Genomic DNA, 18,104 nt, shown 5'->3' with positions numbered 1-18,104 from the left:
AGTGAATTATACTTAAAAGAATAACATGCTTAACCCAGGAATGAAAGAAGTGTATAAATGAAGTATGCAGTGCTGTACATTAATGACTATAACGCTGAAACTGGAAATGGAAGCAATTTTATTTTGAAATGATTCTCCTTCGTTCCGGGCCTGACGGTCGAGGTTGAGGTCTGCAGGATGGTAGATGGTAATCGTTACTTTGTTCCTTTTGTCCTTGTTTCTGTTTTTTGTTTGAGGGTTTTCAGGTGATTGATTATGCCATGATTTACCGTCCAAAACGTCAAATGCAGTTTTTTTCAGGTTACATGAAAATTGCCGGCTGGGAGCTCCCCTGCTGGGCCGGTCTGGACAGCCTGACACAGCAGTTTCCATAGTGTAGTGGTTATCATGTTTGCCTCCCACGTGAGAGGTTCCTGGTTTGAAACCGGGTGGAAACAATACTTTGTATTTTTTCATCTGCCATGATTAACTATGGGGAGAGATTTGTCTCAAAATTCTTTCCACAAATATATACATGATTTACACAGTTTTTTCAAAAAACACAAATATATCTACAATTTACACTGTTTTTGTCCAAAAAAAAATGTATGTTGTGTGTGCCTTTATCATGATATGTGAGGATGATGAATATTTACATATCATTTGTCAATATTCAATTCTGCTTGTGAATTGTTGACGGTGCGCTTAGTGGATCAGTGGGCACATGCGCGTTTATTTTTTAGACAAACGTAACGCAATTTTCAAGATATTCACACACACACACACAAGTTGAGAATCTTCACACGTGTGGGAAGGCCCGTCCCTCCATCCGCTTGGCGGCAGTGTTGCTGTCTACATTGAGAGTGTAGACTATGAAATAGATGATTGAGAGCTAGCGACTTGTTATTATTTTAATACTGTAATAATAATCTGTTTTTTGTATCTTGCTGACAGATGAGGAAGGCGATTTCTTTTCAATTTTTCTTACTAATGACGGGGCTGCCGGTTGTCCACCTTGTTCAGCCACGGTCGGCTTACCGGGGATTTCAGCAGGGTTGGACCACAGACTGTTTCAGTCAAGTCATCATCCTGATAGGAAACTGCAGCACTGGCAGAGGATGTCAATAGTGATTGGATCAAAGGCTTTTGACAGGTCTCTCCTCTTTGTCTCATTTGCATGTTTAGGTTGCTGTATATTTTAACCAATGTGCCTTTTTATTTTGTAGTGTGTGTGACCTTTGGTATTGTTCGTGACCCCCCTTTTCCTCACTCTCTCACTCTGTAAGCTTCCCTGAATGAATCTGTGAAAGTGGGTATTCTCTGGCTGGGGCTGTCGGCCTTGTCAAAAGAGGCATTGCAAATAATTGGCAATAACAATTAAGTTTTACTTTTCAAATAAACAGCTTGAAGCAAGCACGCTTTACCTCTTATTTGGGAAACTATGCGAGCGAGAGTGAGGACAGGTGGTAACGAACATGTTAAAAAGTGTGTTTTAAGTTAAGATAAGTTTAAATGTGCTTAAAGCATGTGAGAGGTGAAACATTTTTTTTAATTATATGGTCTGTCGATATCGCTGATTTTCACCAATTAGGTCGGTCTGAAAAGTATGAGAGCGAGTGTTGCTCTCTGAGCATTTACACACAGATGCCGAGAAACAACAAGTGTCCATTAGGCTGCTGAACCCGTCTGAAGCTAAATGTGGACGTGAGCGACATCGTGACCTCGATGATGATGATGCAGCTGAACAAAGGCGATATGAAGATGACCTCCACGTCTGCTTCACCTTCACGTGATTACACGCATGCTAATTGACACGCACATGCTGCCCACTTGCATTTGTGTGATATAAAGGAAATATGGCGGATGATGATGATGAACCGGCATAACGAGTGGACTCAACTGACTCACTTCCGTTGATGGCGGTTTGTTTTGCTGTTGGGAGCAAGAATTGGACTTAAACTACAGTAGAATTGATTTATTTGATACATATGTGGCGGCACGGTGGATGACTGGTTAGAGCGTCTACCTCATAGTTCTGAGGAGCGGGGTTCAATCCCTGCTCTCGTCTGTGTGGAGCTTGCATGTTCTCTCTGTTCCTGTGTGGGTTTTCTCCTGGCACTCATGGATTTGAGATACAAGTAAATTGAGTCACTCTCACTGTTTGAAAAAGCATATTTTATTATGGATCACATGTACTGTACACTTTACAGTTTACCACGAAAAGTAAATGATTCGTTACAGTCTAGTTCCATCAATCCTTCATTTATTTGATATGGACATCAATAAATTATTGGAAAACAAGGCATGCATTACTTTGTGGATTTTGGCACCAGTGAATTCTTCACATTTGTCCACAGGAGGCTTTTCGAAAAGACAAAGACAACATAAAGAGAAACGTAGTCGATAAAATACATGAATGTAGATTTTTTTGTAAATCTGTATGATAGTCATCATTTTTGACATTAAACATTGACATTTTCAATGCAAGCTTCGTGATCACTGTGATTCTCACCAGCACACTTGTGTTTATTCGGCCAATTGTAGCACATGTGCTGTTGGGCAGAGGGGGATAAGCTACTGGGCTAGCTCTAGATTCGATAAGTGGTAAGACTAGCAAAGAAAGTGCCAGAGTCGAAGCAGATTGAACATGAAGCCGGCAGTTTACTAACAACAAACAAGACAGTGGACAAAACGACAGTTAACATAATTTTGGGCACATCATTTGGCATATGCACCTGAACAAAACCTTTCCTGTTATATTACACCTTATTGTTGACTTAAGGAGTGAGACAAAAGGTTTCAAGTTCAATCACTTTTTCCTATTTTATTTCTGTTTTATTTTATTGACGGGTCATTTAGTCTAATTTTGGATAATGAACCTATTATTTGCTTAATTTTCTGGTTCAAGTGCAATTGTAGGTTTATGAAATTAACCAAAATCACATTGCGAAATCTGTAGCGACACTTCAAATCGACCAAATGTCCCTTTAATGTTCACAACAATATAAAAATTAAATTCAAAGACAATCGGAATGACAAAGCAATCATAGAACAATGCTTTCAAATGTCCACAAGCAAAAAAATTCACCCAGACTTTCAATATGGACAAAAATTACACCATCGAAAACATAGAAATTCAATGAGGAAATGGAATTGGCTCCTGCTCGTTATGTGTCATGTGACATGCCCAAAATGTGGGCAGGCCAAAATATGGCTGATTTAATCAGAAAATTATTCTAAAATTACAACTGAGTCTATTTTTTTTTCTGAAGACATTTATGAGTCCAGAACTATGGAATTAGTGCCCATGTTCTCACATTTAACTAGTATTTTGGCACCAGTGCTAATTCTCAACACTTGCCCGTTGGAGGCTTTTAGAAAATATATGGACAAGAAGTAGATACAATCAAAGCTGGTACACAGAATACAATAATGCAGATTTTTGTAAAGCAGTAACATAGTAATTACTTTTTCGATTCAACATTTACATTTTCATTAAAAGCATCTTGATCACTTGTATTCTCACCAGCACACTTGTGCGTCTTAGCCTGATACTTATAAGAGAATCGTTGGCCACAAACTGAGCAGGAAAAAGGTTTCTCACCAGTATGTGTTCTTGTATGTATTTTTAAAACTGCCTTTTGAGGTAATCTTTTACCACAAATTGAGCAGGGAAAAGGTTTCTCGCCAGTGTGGGTTCTTGTGTGTTTCTTTAAATCTCCCTTCTGAGTGAATCTTTTACTGCAAACTGAACAAGAGAAAGGTTTCTCGCCAGCGTGTGTTGTTGTGTGTATTTTTAAGTGTCCCGTTTCAGAGAATCTTTGACCGCAAACTGAGCAGGAAAAAGGTTTCTCACCAGTGTGGGTTCTTGTGTGTCTTTCTAAGCTTTCCTTCCAGGAAAATCTTAGACCACAAACTGAACAGACAAAAGTTTTTTCTCCAGTGTGTGTACTCACGTGTTGTTTCAAAATGCTCTTATAAGCAAATGTTTTCCCACACTGAGAACATTTCCATTGTTTGTTGTCAGTGTGAAATGTCATATAACCTTCTGACTGTTCATCATCATCACCTTCATCAGTGTGAGTGGAGTCCGACATCATGTTGTCACTATCTGATTGTGGAGCAAAGAGTCTGTCTGCTTGTTATCCTCCACAGGGATCTCCATCACCTTCTGTTGTCATGTGTTGACTTTAGCTGCTGCTTGGAGGCTCCACCCCTCTGCTCTCCTCACTTTGGCCTTCATCTTTAGTCTTCAAAGGGACACCAGTCGATAGAAACTTGGTGATGTCCTCCTCTACTTCATGTTTGCTATGGGGGTGCTCTTCCGCATCCTCTTTTTTAATGGGAGTGGGCTCCAATTTCTCTTCCTCTTTGATGTGGTGGACCACTTCGTCCTCCACTTCCTTTAATGTGAGGGGGCTCTGGCTCCTTCCTGCTGCTCAGTACGAAGATCTTCAGTGATGTCTGCAAGACACAAAAAGACAAACACACAGTTTGGTAAATCTGTTCTCATGTTGTGTATTCTAGTTAATAGTTATATTTAAGGTTCATATGAAAGACAGATCAGTTTGATATATTGGGAAAAAAAACTGGATAGGTCAACAACAACAATAAAATTAGGCTTTACACGATCAGGATTTTTGGGGCCAATCACCGAAAAGCAAGTTTAAAAAAACGATAACCGATCACCGATCCGATCACAAGATGGAGCAATGTGTCTATTTACATGACTTGTTCATTTATTGTATATACTTGTGTCCTCGATACTGTATCAATTCATCCATCCATCCATCCATCCATTTTCTGTACAGCTTATCCTCACAAGGGTTGCAGGCGTGCTGGAGCCGTCCCAGCTCAAATTATTTTCTTGCATTCAAGGATTGGCCACTGACATAAGTTTAGGTCAAATCAACATTACAGGACAGAAATAATGGGTGCTAACTTACTGTAATTAAATTACTTTATTGCAATTAAATTACTTTAATCTTCTTCTTTTCCTTTCGGCTTGTCCCGTTAGGGGTCGCCACAGCGCGTCATCCTTTTCCATGTCAGCCTATCTCCTGCATCCTCCTCTCGAACACCAACTGCCATCATGTCTTCCCTCACGACATCCATCAACCTTCTCTTTGGTCTTCCTCGAGCTCTCTTGCCTGGCAGCTCCATCCTCATCATCCTTCTACCAATATACTCACTATTTCTCCTCTGGACGTGTCCAAACCATTGAAGTCTGCTCTCTCTAACTTTGTCTCCAAACCATCGAACCTTGGCTGTCGCTCTGATGAGCTCATTTCTAATTTTATCCAACCTGGTCACTCCAAGAGCGAACCTCAACATCTTCATTTCTGCCACCTCCAGCTCTGTCTCTTCAATGCCACTGTCTCTAATCCGTACATCATGGCTGGCCTCACCACTGTTTTATAAACTTTGCCCTTCATCCGAGCAGAGACTCTTCTGTCACATAACACACCTGACACCTTCCTCCACCCGTTCCAACCTGCTTGGACCCGTTTCTTCACTTCCTGACCACACTCACCATTGCTCTGGACGGTTGACCCCAAGTATTTAAAGTCCTCCACCCTTGCTATCTCTTTTCCCTGAAGCCTTATTCTTCCCCCACCACCCCTCTCATTCATGCACATATATTCTGTTTTACTTCGGCTAATCTTCATTCCTCTTCTTTCCAGTTCATGCCTCCATTTTTCTAACTGTTCTTCCAGCTGCTCCCTTCTTTCACTGCAGATCACAATGTCATCTGCAAACATCATGGTCCACGGGGATTCCAGTCTAACCTCATCTGTCAGCCTATCCATCACCACTGCAAAAAGGAAGGGGCTCAGGGCTGATCCCTGATGCAGTCCCACGTCCACCTTAAATTCTTCTGTCATACCTACAGAACACCTCACCGCTGTTCTGCCGCCCTCGTACATGTCCTGTATTATTCTAACATACTTCTCTGCCACTCCAGACTTCCGCATGCAGTACCACAATTCCTCTCTGGGTACTCTGTCATAGGCTTTCTCTAGATCTACAAAGACACAATGTAGCTCCTTCTGACCTTCTCTGTACTTTTCCATCAACATCCTCAAAGCAAATAATGCATCTGTGGTACTCTTTCTAGGCATGAAACCATACTGTTGCTCGCAAATACTCACTTCTGTCCTGAGTCTAGCCTCCGCTACTTTTTCCCATAACTTCATTGTGTGGCTCATCAACTTTATTCCTCGATAGTTGCCACAGCTCTGCACATCACCTTTGTTCTTAAAAATGGGCACCAGTTCGCTTTTCCTCCATTCCTCAGGCGTCTTCTCACCCGCTAGAATTCTATTGAACAAGCTGGTCAAAAACTCCACAGCCACCTCTCCTAGATGCTTCCATACCTCCACAGGAATGTCATCAGGACCAACTGCCTTTCCATTTTTCATTCTCTTTAATGCCTTTCTAACTTCCCCCTTCCTAATCAAATTCCTTCCGAATAAATTACTTTAATAAATACTGTTAATGACATGCTTACTCTAACTTTCTCACTGTCCCGGCTATATGGAAGGTTTTGTCCAGAGTTTGAGTCCGTTTGACTACGCCTTCCCTCCCCCATGCTGCGTTTCTTGTACGCGGCATCCTCCTCGTGTACATTCTTCAGGTGCTCGAACAAATTTGTTGTGTTGAAGCATTTAAATGACGTTCCCTACGACGTATTTCAATTGTGCACAGATTGCAAATAGATTGCCGATTGCCGATCAATGACGTCATTTCATCGGCGACTTATGACATGAAAGCCGATCAGCATAAAATGCGAATGATCGTCCGATACCAGTAACACCGATCAGATCGGTGTAAAGTACCCATCCATCCATCCATCCATTTTCTGAGCCGCTTATCCTCACTAGGGTCGCAGGCGTGCTGGAGCCTATCCCAGCTGTCATCGGGCAGGAGGCGGGGTACACCCTGAACTGGTTGCCAGCCAATCGCAGGGCACATACAAACAGACAACCATTCGCACTCACATGCACACCTACGGGCAATTTAGAGTCTCCAATTTATGCATGTTTTTGGGATGTGGGAGGAAACCGGAGTGCCCGGAGAAAACCCACGCAGGCAAACACATGCAAACTCCACACAGTCGGGGCCGGGGATTGAACACAGCGATGCAATCGGAGCAACTCTGGCTGGTCAAACTCCACACAGTCGGGGCCGGGGATTGAACCCGGGTCCTCAGAACTGTGAGGCTGACGCTCTTACCGTGCCGCTCGGTGTAAAGTAAAAAGTCTAAATTAATAAAGTTCACAAAAACAACTATCAAAACTATAACAACTATGTTCCAGTGTTTGCCACTAAGAAGTGTAGGTGTTTGCTGTGTCCACTACTCGTCATTGTCGGAGTCAGTCTCGTTCCCGTGCGGCTCCTCAGAAATTATGCCGGCTTTTACGAAAGCTCGAACAACAGTGAAAGCAGACACGTTAGCCCAAGCATCCACAATCCATTCGCAAATTGTGGCGTAACTCGCCCGGCGCTGCCTCCTAGTCTTAGTAAAGCTGTGTTCGCCATCTGTCATCCATCGCTCCCACGCTGCTCGCAACTTCACTTTGAACGTCCTTTTTACACCGATGTCCAACGATTGAAGTTCCTTCGTCAAGCCTCCTGGAATGATGGCAAGCTCCGAGTTATTGCCCTCAGTCGACTGGTGACTGTAGAGACGCTTCTCCCGGCTCGGCCCACCTTGCCTTGTTTCCGCGGAAACTCAGGTTCGTCTTCTTGACTTGGCAAAGCTCGTTTTCCTGCTTCCTCCACTTGCGAACCATGGATTCGTTGATGTTGAATTCTCTCGCGGCTGCTTGATTCCCATGTTCCTCCGCGTAACTGCCGAGGAGCAGGAACGGGAGCCTGCCGCAGCTGCCGAGGAGCAGGAACGGGAGCCTGCCGCAGCTGCCGAGGAGCAGGAACGGGAGCCTGCCGCAGCTGCAGAGGAGCAGGAACGGGGCCTGCAGTCGCTTCCTCAGCCTGCCGCCATTGAGGTTTGGGAGTCTCGGGAAGGTGAACTTGGAAAAATGGCTGGTACTGAACATGGTGGCTTGGGGGCAGGTTTGACTAGACGTGACATAATTGGAGCCGTGGAACAACGTGTGGGAACAGGTGAAAAATTAAGTGACTTGTGAACAGGGGAAAAACAACGAGGGGGCAAAATTTGACCTTTACTTGGGCGCCTCCTTTGGCCACCACGCGGTGGTCCCGGGTAGATGGCCAAACGGGTGCCCAAGAAAAGGTCAGAGGGAAAGGATTTGGTCTCACTGGGGTTGGAAACGGTGAGACATGACAAAAACTGACGAGGACGGGATAAACTAGGGAAGGAACCAGAAAAATCGAAGTCTGTGTCAGAGTCAGAATCAGACAGAAGGTTAACTAAATCGGGGCCATCTTCACAATCAGAAAAATCAGAATCTAAAGAAACATGTGGATGTAAAATAGTAGGGCATGGTGAATAACTAGGACATGTGGGGGGACCCGATGAAAAGGACAGAAAAGCCTGAATGATAGGGCTTACTGGAGGAGGGTAGGTACGGATGGCAGGCTGAGGACGGTGGGAGGCAGTTTGGTGGTGTCCAGGGTGACGCCATCTTCTTCCCGCTGGGTCCTGTTCTGGTCGGTTCATTCTGTCACGTACGTGGTTAGGGCGAGGGCGAGTAACGCAAGGCAAGAACACGTTGGACCCAATTGCAGGGAAGCAGGGAGGCAAGGCAGGAGTGCGGGAGTCTCAAAATAATATTTAATCTTCAAAAAGGGAAAAACTGAACAAAGTCCCACAACAGATACCAAACCAAAGTAACAAAGAAACACTTGAGTATCTAAAACTGGAAACAAACTATGACCTGTGAGTAAGACGTGGAATAGATAGGGAAAATGACACCTGACAATGACATACCACAATGATAAAGACAACTGACGACTATGACATGGCAAAGACATGTGACAACGACAATGAACCGACAAGAACTGAAAGAAACCAGGGAACTAAATACAAACAGATAGACGAGACAACGAGGAACACCTGGACAAGACATGAGTGGCTGGAGAGAGATGATTGGTCGACACAAAGTAGAGAGAACAGGTGGACACAACAACTTAATGAGCACACGACAAACATGGAACACAGGAAAACATGGAACAAAACTAAACACAACCCAAACCAAAACACAGACCATGACAAAATACCTTATTATAAATTAGGTTTAGGGCTCTGTAGGACTTGACCACCCCTGAAAGCTCATTCAAAAAGGTATACTGGTTTTATGATTTAAAACTTTTAACTATTTCAACTCCTTTTCATTTTATTATTTTTATTATTGTTCATTTATAATACATACCCTTACTGATATATTATTACTCTATTCTTTACTAATCACTATATTAAAAACTTTGATTTAATTCTTTTCTATCTTAGTCATTCTTATAATATGAGTACTTACCACTCAACCTCTTATAAATGATTGAATGTCGACGACACTAATATCATCGGGTCGGAACACAATCCCAATAAGTAACTCATCTATTTCACTACGGCTTAATACAAAAACAAATCTGTACGGTCCTTATAAGGATTGTTAAATTTACTAGGTCAATAACAAGTGCAAACGATTCACAGAGATGAAGCTGCTGTAAAAACAGAGCACTCACATTATTATCTTTTTACTCGGTACGGTTACTCGTCAAAGGGTGATAAGTGAGCACAAACCGGATTGTAAAACTAAAGGCAGTTAGCACACCTAGGCAAATTCATCTCGACACCGGCTTGAAAAGCTCCCTTCCCGGGGAGGCTCGACCCTGAAAACGGAGTGTCGGTCAGGACATTTTCCCGATTAGTCCTGCGGATAAGCGGATCTGACAACTCTTAAGGTCCCACATACAGTGTCTGCTCTCCTATTGCAAACAAATATGGCGTTTTTATCACCTGCAAGACATTTATCTTGCATGGCCATCTTGCTGTCACAACCACATTTGACTGTTGAGCGAGGCACAACCTTAAATCCAGCCACACTAATACCCTCACTTGATGAAGGCACGCAGCATGATTGTCAGGAATTGGCTGAACAAGCTGCTGAATTAGTCGCATTAACCGAGGCATGCAAACTAATGATAAATAAAGATGTTACAATCTATATTGGTAGCCAATATGCGTATTACACAACAAGAACGCAATTATTGGGAAAAACAAAGTGCAAAACTACAAAATGAAATTGACATTAGCACAGAAGGGAAACAAACACTTCCAAAAAACCTATTCAAATGGGCTGCTATATTGAGCCATGGTGTGTCACATGTCTCAACCGGAGGGATGGTGGCACAGATACATCGATGCTTTACAGCCCTAAAAAATAGCAGAAACAAACACATGGGGTTCATTTAACACACTGGAAAAGAGTCATTTCAGCTGAGTACTCAAATAGGGAAGGTGAGCAAAAGTCTGATAACAGAGCGGGAGCAGATGTGTAGATTCTGAAAACGCTTGCTGGTCAGTGAAGCAAAAAGACACCAACCCTTTTAGTGAGAACTCAGCAGAAAGGCACACCCGCGTTGGTTATGGGATTCGATAGGTTCTTACATAGCAACTTTGGCTACTATGGTGTTGGTTTTGTTTATGTGGTATATGGGACGTCCCACCCTGAATGATACCAACTGAGAGGTGTAAATCATGGGATCCTATATATCCTGTAACAAAAGCAGACAAACACAAACCAATGTTTTCTACTTTAGTAGCACCGAGTAATTTTACTTGTATAAACATGATCAGTAAAGGCAAGAAATTAGGACCAATGTATACCCTATGCCTATTCAAGATTTAATAGAAAAAGCACCAATATTGTTGTCAAATCTAGAACATAGACAAAAAAGAGATATATCCTGGCAGGAGCAAAATTATCTAACATAAAACATACATCGACGCCATAGGTGTTCCTCGTGGGGTTCCTAATCAATACAAATTAGCTGACCAAGTTGCAGGAGGATTTGAATACTTCATATGCTGGTGGTGTACGATGAATAAAAATGTTGATGGGATAAACTATATCCACTTCAATGTACATAGATTAGGAAATTGGACTCAGAGTGGGTTGGAAGCTGTGCATGAGCAGCTCAAGGACGTTCCAAAACCGCATGGCTGTCGACATGCTCCTCGCAAGAGAGGGAGGTGTTTGCGGTATGTTTGGAGAACAAACAATACTGCTTCAGATAGCAGCTTGACCAGAGCCATCGATGGTCTACGGACCCTCAATCAACACTCTTTGTGGGACAGCTGGATGGACGTTTTTGGTAAATACAAAACCCTAATTTCACCAATATTGATATCAATTGCTGTTTTTGAAGCTATTCTGACATTGTGTGGATGTTGTTGTATCCCATGCATTCGGGCTTTAATCAGAATCAGAATCAGAATCATCTTTATTTGCCAAGTATGTCCAAAATTTGTCTCAGGTAGTTGGAGCCTCTCTAGTACAACAGACAGTCAATTTACAGAACACTTTGGAGACATAAAGAGATTGACAAAAAAACAATTGTGCAAAAAGATGCAGAGTCCTCGAGCACTTAGAGCTGTTCGAATGACTAACATTGCAATAGTCCGGTGCAATGACCATTGTGCAAAGGGCGCTGAGACGTCAAGGAGTGTATGCGGTTTAAAGTGACGAGTAGTGAGATAATCTGGGACAATGTTGGTTGTGCAAATGTTACAGATACTCCTCAATCAGTGTGCAAATTGAGCAGATGCTACTCTGGCATGAGTGACCAGTATTGGTCAACAACAGATATGCAAATAGTGCGGCATGGCGAGACAACTACAGTGAGTGCACGAGTAATACATAATTGGCCCCACAGAAATGTGACAACGAACTCAAGTCAAAAAATTGCCAGCTTGTTGTAATGGAATTATAGGTTAGGTGTTTAAGAAGTTGATCGCAAGAGGGTAGAAGCTGTTGGAATGTCTACTAGTTCAAGTTTGCATTGATCGGTAGCGCCTACCTGAAGGAAGGAGCTGGAAGAGCTGGTGACCGGGTTGCGGAGGGTCCGAGAGAATTTTGCACGCCCTTGTCTTAGTTCTGGCAGCGTGCAAGTCCTCAATGGTGGGTAGGGGGGTACCGACAATCCTTTCAGCAGTTTTGATTGTCCGTTGCAGTCGGAGTTTGTCCTTTATTGTAGCAGCACCAAACCAGACTGTGATGGAAGAACACAGGACCGATTCGATGACCGCTGTGTAGAACTGTCTCAGCAGCTCCGGTGGCAGGCCGTGCTTTCTCAGAAGCCGCAGGAAGTACATCCCCTGCTGGGCCTTTTTGAGGACGGAGTTGATGTTGTTCGCCCACTTCAGGTCCTGAGAGATTGTAATTCCCAGGAACTTGAAGGTCTCGACGGTTGACACAAGGCAGCTGGACAACATGAGGGGCAGCTGTGGCGAAGGATGCCTACTGAAGTCCACGATCATCTCTACCGTCTTGAGCGTGTTCAGCTCCAGGTTGTGTCGCCCGCACCACAGCTCCGGCCGCTCCGCTTCCTGTCGATATGGAGACTCGTCACCGTCCTTGATGAGGCCGATGACAGTGGTGTCATCTGCAAACTTCAGGAGCTTGACAGTCGGGTTCGCTGAGGTGCAGTCGTTCGTGTAGAGAGAGAAGAGCAGCAGAGAGAGGACGCAACCTTGGGGCGCCCCAGTGCTGATGCTGCGTGTGGATGAGGTGGCCTCCCCCAGACTGACCTGCTGTGTCCTGCCCGTCAGAAAGCTGTAAATCCACTGGCAGATGGCAGGTGAGACGCTGAGCTGGAGAAGCTTGGTTGAAAGGAGTTCAGGGATGATGGTGTTGAACGCTGAGCTGAAGTCCACGAACAGGATCCTCGCGTAGGTCCCTGCACTGTCGAGGTGTTCTAGGATGAAGTGCAGTCCCATGTTGACTGCATCATCCGCAGACCTGTTCGCTTGGTAGGCAAACTGCAGGGGGTCCAGCAGGGGACCTGTGACACTCTTGAGGTGGTCCAGCACGAGACGTTCAAAGGACTTCATGACCACAGATGTCAAAGCGACAGGCCTGTAGTCATTCAGACTAGAGATTGCAGGTTTCTTGGGGACTGGAATGATGGTGGAGCGTTTGATGCAGGATGGAACTTCGCACATTTCCAAAGATCTGTTAAAGATCTGAGTGAAGACTGGAGCGAGCTGGTCATCATCTAGCTCCTTCCAGAATTTCTCTTTCACCTCTAGGTCACATCCTACCTGTGGGGCATAGCCACTAATCACATTACACATAACACCCTCAATTTCAAATTTCAGCCTCATCACTCAATCTGATACTCTTTTCACCTCCAAGACATTCTTAGCCAACTCTTCTTTCAAAATAACCCCGACTCCATTTCTCTTCCCATCTACACCATGGTAAAATAATTTAAACCCTGCCCCTAAACTTCTAGCCTTACTGCCTTTCCACCTGGTCTCCTGGACACACAATATATCAACCTTTCTCCTAATCATCATGTCAACCAACTCCCGAGATTTTCCTGTCATAGTTCCAACATTCAAAGTCCCCACATTCAGTTCTAGGCTCTGTGTTTTCCTCTTCTCTTTCTGCCGAAGAACCCGCTTTCCACCTCCTCTTCTTCTTTGACTTCGACCCACAGTAGCTGAATTTCCAACGGCGCCCCGCAGGTTGACAGCGCCGGTGGCGGACGTTGTTACGACCGATCCGGTATGGAATTCCTTGGATGAACGCTCGTATTTGTTTGGCAAGGTTTTATGCCGGATGCCCTTCCTGACGCAACCCTCTGCATTTATCCGGGCTTAGGACCGGCCTACAGTTTGCACTGACTTGTGCCACCCATAGGGCTGCATTCCGGACTTTCTGTCACCAACTTTCGCAAATCTGCTCAGTTTCTTTTCCCCGAGTTACTCACCGGAGCGGCGTCCGCGGTTTTCGACGCCACAGAGGGAAATGGGCCGGCATTCAGATGAAACTCCGCAAGAGAGGACACAGATTGGCGTTCCCGTCGAGCCACCTCGCGAATGTACGCTCTCTACCAAACAAAATGGACGAGCTTCCTCTTCTGTTAAAGACCAGTTAAGACTTCGGACGTTCCGCGGCCATGTGCTTCACGGAGACCTGGCTTTACGACGCTGTACCCGATGGCGCCGTCATGCTTCCCGGTTTCCACATTCATCGAGCGGACCGCGACATGGAATCATCGGGGAAAACAAAGGGCGGCGGGATATGCCTTTATATTCACGAAAAATGGTGTACGGCCGACACGGTGCTCACCACACACTGCAGCTCGCATTTGGAGTCGTTATTTTTAAACTGTAAACCATTCTACTCGCCACGTTATTTCGCATCATTCATACTGGCTGGAGCTCCGCCTCAAGCTAACACGAACGTCACACTGCTAACGCTCGCCAAACAAGTCAACGAAATTGAAAAAAAACACCCGGACTCACCCCTCATTATTCTCGGGGACTTTAACAAAGCTAAACTCAACCACGAACTCCCTAAATACAAGCAGCACATCGACTGTCCTCCCAGGGAAAATAATACTTTAGACCACTGCTACACTACGGTAAAAAACGCATACCGTGCTATACCTTGTGCAGCCCTGGGCTCGTCTGATCACTGCTTAATTCACTTAATACCGACATACAGGCAAGAACTTAAATGCGCGAAGCCTACAGTGAAAACAGTGAAAAAGTGGACCAATGAAGCCAAGATGGAACTTCAAAGCTGTTTAGACTGCACAGAGTCGAGTGTCTTTGAAAATTCAGCTGGCAGCCTGGATGAATATACGGACACTGTCTAATCCTATATCAGTTTCTGTGAAGAGGTTTTTGTACCAACAAAATCATTTCGCACATTCAACAACAATAAGCCGGGGTTCACTGCTAAACTTAAGCAGCTTCGCCAAGATAAGGAGGACGCGTATTAGAGCGGGGACAGGGCCCTGTATTAACGAGCTAGAAACCAGCTGACTAAATAAATTAACATTGCAAAGAGGAACTATGCAGCAAAGTTGGAAAAACAGTTTAACGCAAACGACTCTAAATGAGTCTGGCATGCATTCCAATCGCTGACTAATTACAAGCGACGATCCCCCCAAGCTGAGAACAATAGCACATTAGCCAACGACTTGAATACCTTCAACTGTAGATTTGAAAAGGACAGTTTCACACCACACACCCACCCAGCCGCACCCGCGACCACAATCACACCTCTGACTTCTGCCTTAACCATCCATGAACACGATGTGAGACGCATTTTCAAACAACAAAAGATTAACAAAGCGGCAGGCCCGGACCATGTGTCCCCATCCTGGCTCAAAATCTGCGTGGACCAGCTCGCTCTAGTCTTCATTCAGATCTTCAATAGATCTCTGGAAATGTGCAAAGTTCCATCCTGTTTCAAACGCTCCACCATCATTCCAGTCCCCAAGAAACCTGCAATCTCGGGTCTGAATGACTACAGGCCCGTCGCTTTGACATCTGTGGTCATGAAGTCCTTTGAACGTCTCGTGCTGGACCACCTCAAGAGTGTCACAGGTCCCCTGCTGGACCCCCTGTAGTTTGCCTACCAAGCGAACAGGTCTGCGGATGATGCAGTCAACATGGGACTGGACTTCATCCAAGAACACCTCGACAGTGCAGGGACCTACGCGAGGATCCTGTTCGTGGACTTCAGCTCAGCGTTCAACACCATCATCCCTGAACTCCTTTCATCCAAGCTTCTCCAGCTCAGCATCTCACCTGTCATCTGCCAGTGGATTTACAGCTTTCTGACGGGCAGGACACAGCAGGTCAGGCTGGGGGAGGCCACCTCATCCACATGCAGCATCAGCACTGGGGCGCCCCAAGGTTGCGTCCTCTCTCCGCTGCTCTTCTCTCTCTACACGAACGACTGCACCTCAGGCGCTACCGATCAACGCAAACTTGAACTAGTAGACATTCCAACAGCTTCTTCCCTCTTGCGATCAAATTCTTAAACACCTAACCTATAATTCCATTACAACAAGCTGGCAATTTTTTGACTTGAGTTTGTTGTCACATTTCTGTGGGGCCAATTATGTATCACTCGTGCACTCACTGTAGTTGTCTTACCATGCTGCACTATTTGCATATACTGGCCACTCATGCCAGGGTAGCATCTGCTCAATTTGCACACTGATTGAGGAGTATCTGTAACATTTGCACAACCAACATTGTCCCAGATTATCGCACTTCTCGTCACTTTAAACCGCATACACTCCTTGACGTCTCAGCACCCTTTGCACAATGGTCATTGCACCGTTCTATTGCAACATTAGTCATTCGAACTGCTCAAAGTGCGAGAGGACTCTGCATCTTTTTGCAGAATTGTTTTTTGTCAATGTCTTCATGTCTCCAAAGTGTTCTGTAAATTGGCTGTCTGTTGTCGTACGAGAGCGGCTCCAACTACCGGAGACAAATTCCTTGTGTGTTTTGGACATACTTGGCAAATAAAGATGATTCTGATTATGATTATGACTTACCGACTCTTTATTAGGAGACAAAATCTTCACGAACCTTTTTGAAACATTCCGTTTCTCCTTTTCTGACAGTAAAAAAAAAAAAAAAATCTGTACACACTTATATCTATATCTATATATATGTATATACATATTAGTATCACGTGATACGTCACAATTTTGTCACATCAGTGCTTTTAATTGGCTCGAGGTTAAGGATACGAAGGTATGGATTTTTAAATGATACGTAATTATTGCACATTATTGTGTGGACTTCAAAGCCACGGTTTATGAAACCGAACCACTTCCGAGGAATACATTAGAGTCGAGTGAATGGCAGTATTAGTAGGAGTAGATTATCCATCCATCCATTTTCTGAGCCGCTTATCCTCACGAGGGTCGCAGGCGTGCTGGAGCCTATCCCGGCTGTCATCGGGCAGGAGGCAGGGTACACCCTGCACTGATTGTCAGCCAATCGCAGGGCACATAAAATCAAACAACCATTCGCACTCACAGTCATGCCAACGGGCAATTTAGACTCTCCAATTAATGCATGTTTTTGGGATTTGGGAGGAAACCGGAGTCCCCGGAGAAAACCCACGCAGGTACGGGGAGAACATGCAAACTCCACACAGGCGGGGCCGGGGATTGAACCCGGGTCCTCAGAACTGTGAGGCTGACGCTCTAACCAGTCGGTCACCGTGCCGCAGGAGTCGATGAGATAGAGTAAATTCAATCAGAATCAGCAGAATCAAAATCAGAATCCTCTTTATTTGCCGAATATGTCAGAAACATACAAGGAATTTGTCTCCGGTAGTTGGAGCCCCTGTCGTGTGACAACGGACAGCCATTTGACAGAAAATACTTGGGAGAAATCATCACATTAGACCAGAGTACGGAGAGTCACTGAGCAATGAAAGGTTACCGGTAATGTGGTCATGTCGATGCAAATTTTTTTATTTTTATATTTTCTGACAATTGTGCAAATGATGCAGAGTCCTCTTGCAATTTACAGCAATTTGAAATGACTGATCGAGCAATAATCTGGTACAGTGACAATTGTGCAAAACGTGCAGAGACTTCGAGAAATTTAAGGAGTATAAAGCGAATCGTAGTGCGATAATCTGGAACAGTGTCCATTGTGCAAATGGTGCAGATACTTCTCAAGCACATGAGTGGCCAGTATTGGTCAACAACAGATATGTAAATTGTGCAGAGTGGCGAGACTACAACAGTGAATGCACGAATAATGTATAATTGGCCCGACAGAGATGGGACAACAATCTCAAGACAAATTGGCAGCATGTTACAATGCAATTGTAAGTGAACTGTTTAAGAAGTTAGCGGCAAGTGGGACGAAGGTGTTGGAATGTCTGCTAGTTTTAGTTTGCATTGTTCAATAGCACTTACCTGGGGGAAGGAGCTGGAAGAAGACAATTAAATATTACTCGTGCACTCACTGTAGTAGTCGTGCCACGCTGCACTATTTGCATATCTGTTGTTGACCAATACTGGCCACTCATGCTAGTAGCATCTGCTCCAATTGCACACTGATTGAAGAGAATCTGCAACATTTGCACAATAAACATTCAACTCGCTTGAAGTCTCGGCGCCCTTTGCACAATGGTCATTGC

At 44.5% G+C, this 18,104-nt stretch overlaps 1 non-coding gene across 1 annotated transcript; it reads left to right on the top strand.

The window, feature by feature from the left end:
- Positions 1-364: 364 nt before the first annotated feature.
- Positions 365-437, top strand: trnag-ccc (transfer RNA glycine (anticodon CCC)). The gene has a single exon. It is a non-coding gene; the product is annotated as a tRNA-Gly (tRNA).
- Positions 438-18,104: the final 17,667 nt, after the last annotated feature.

The sequence above is a fragment of the Phycodurus eques genome, unplaced genomic scaffold (assembly GCF_024500275.1).
Source record: "Phycodurus eques isolate BA_2022a unplaced genomic scaffold, UOR_Pequ_1.1 contig_24, whole genome shotgun sequence".
Classification (NCBI taxonomy): domain Eukaryota; kingdom Metazoa; phylum Chordata; class Actinopteri; order Syngnathiformes; family Syngnathidae; genus Phycodurus; species Phycodurus eques.
The sequence above is the reverse complement of the archived record's forward strand: the minus strand, read 5'-3'. Positions and strand labels throughout refer to the sequence as shown.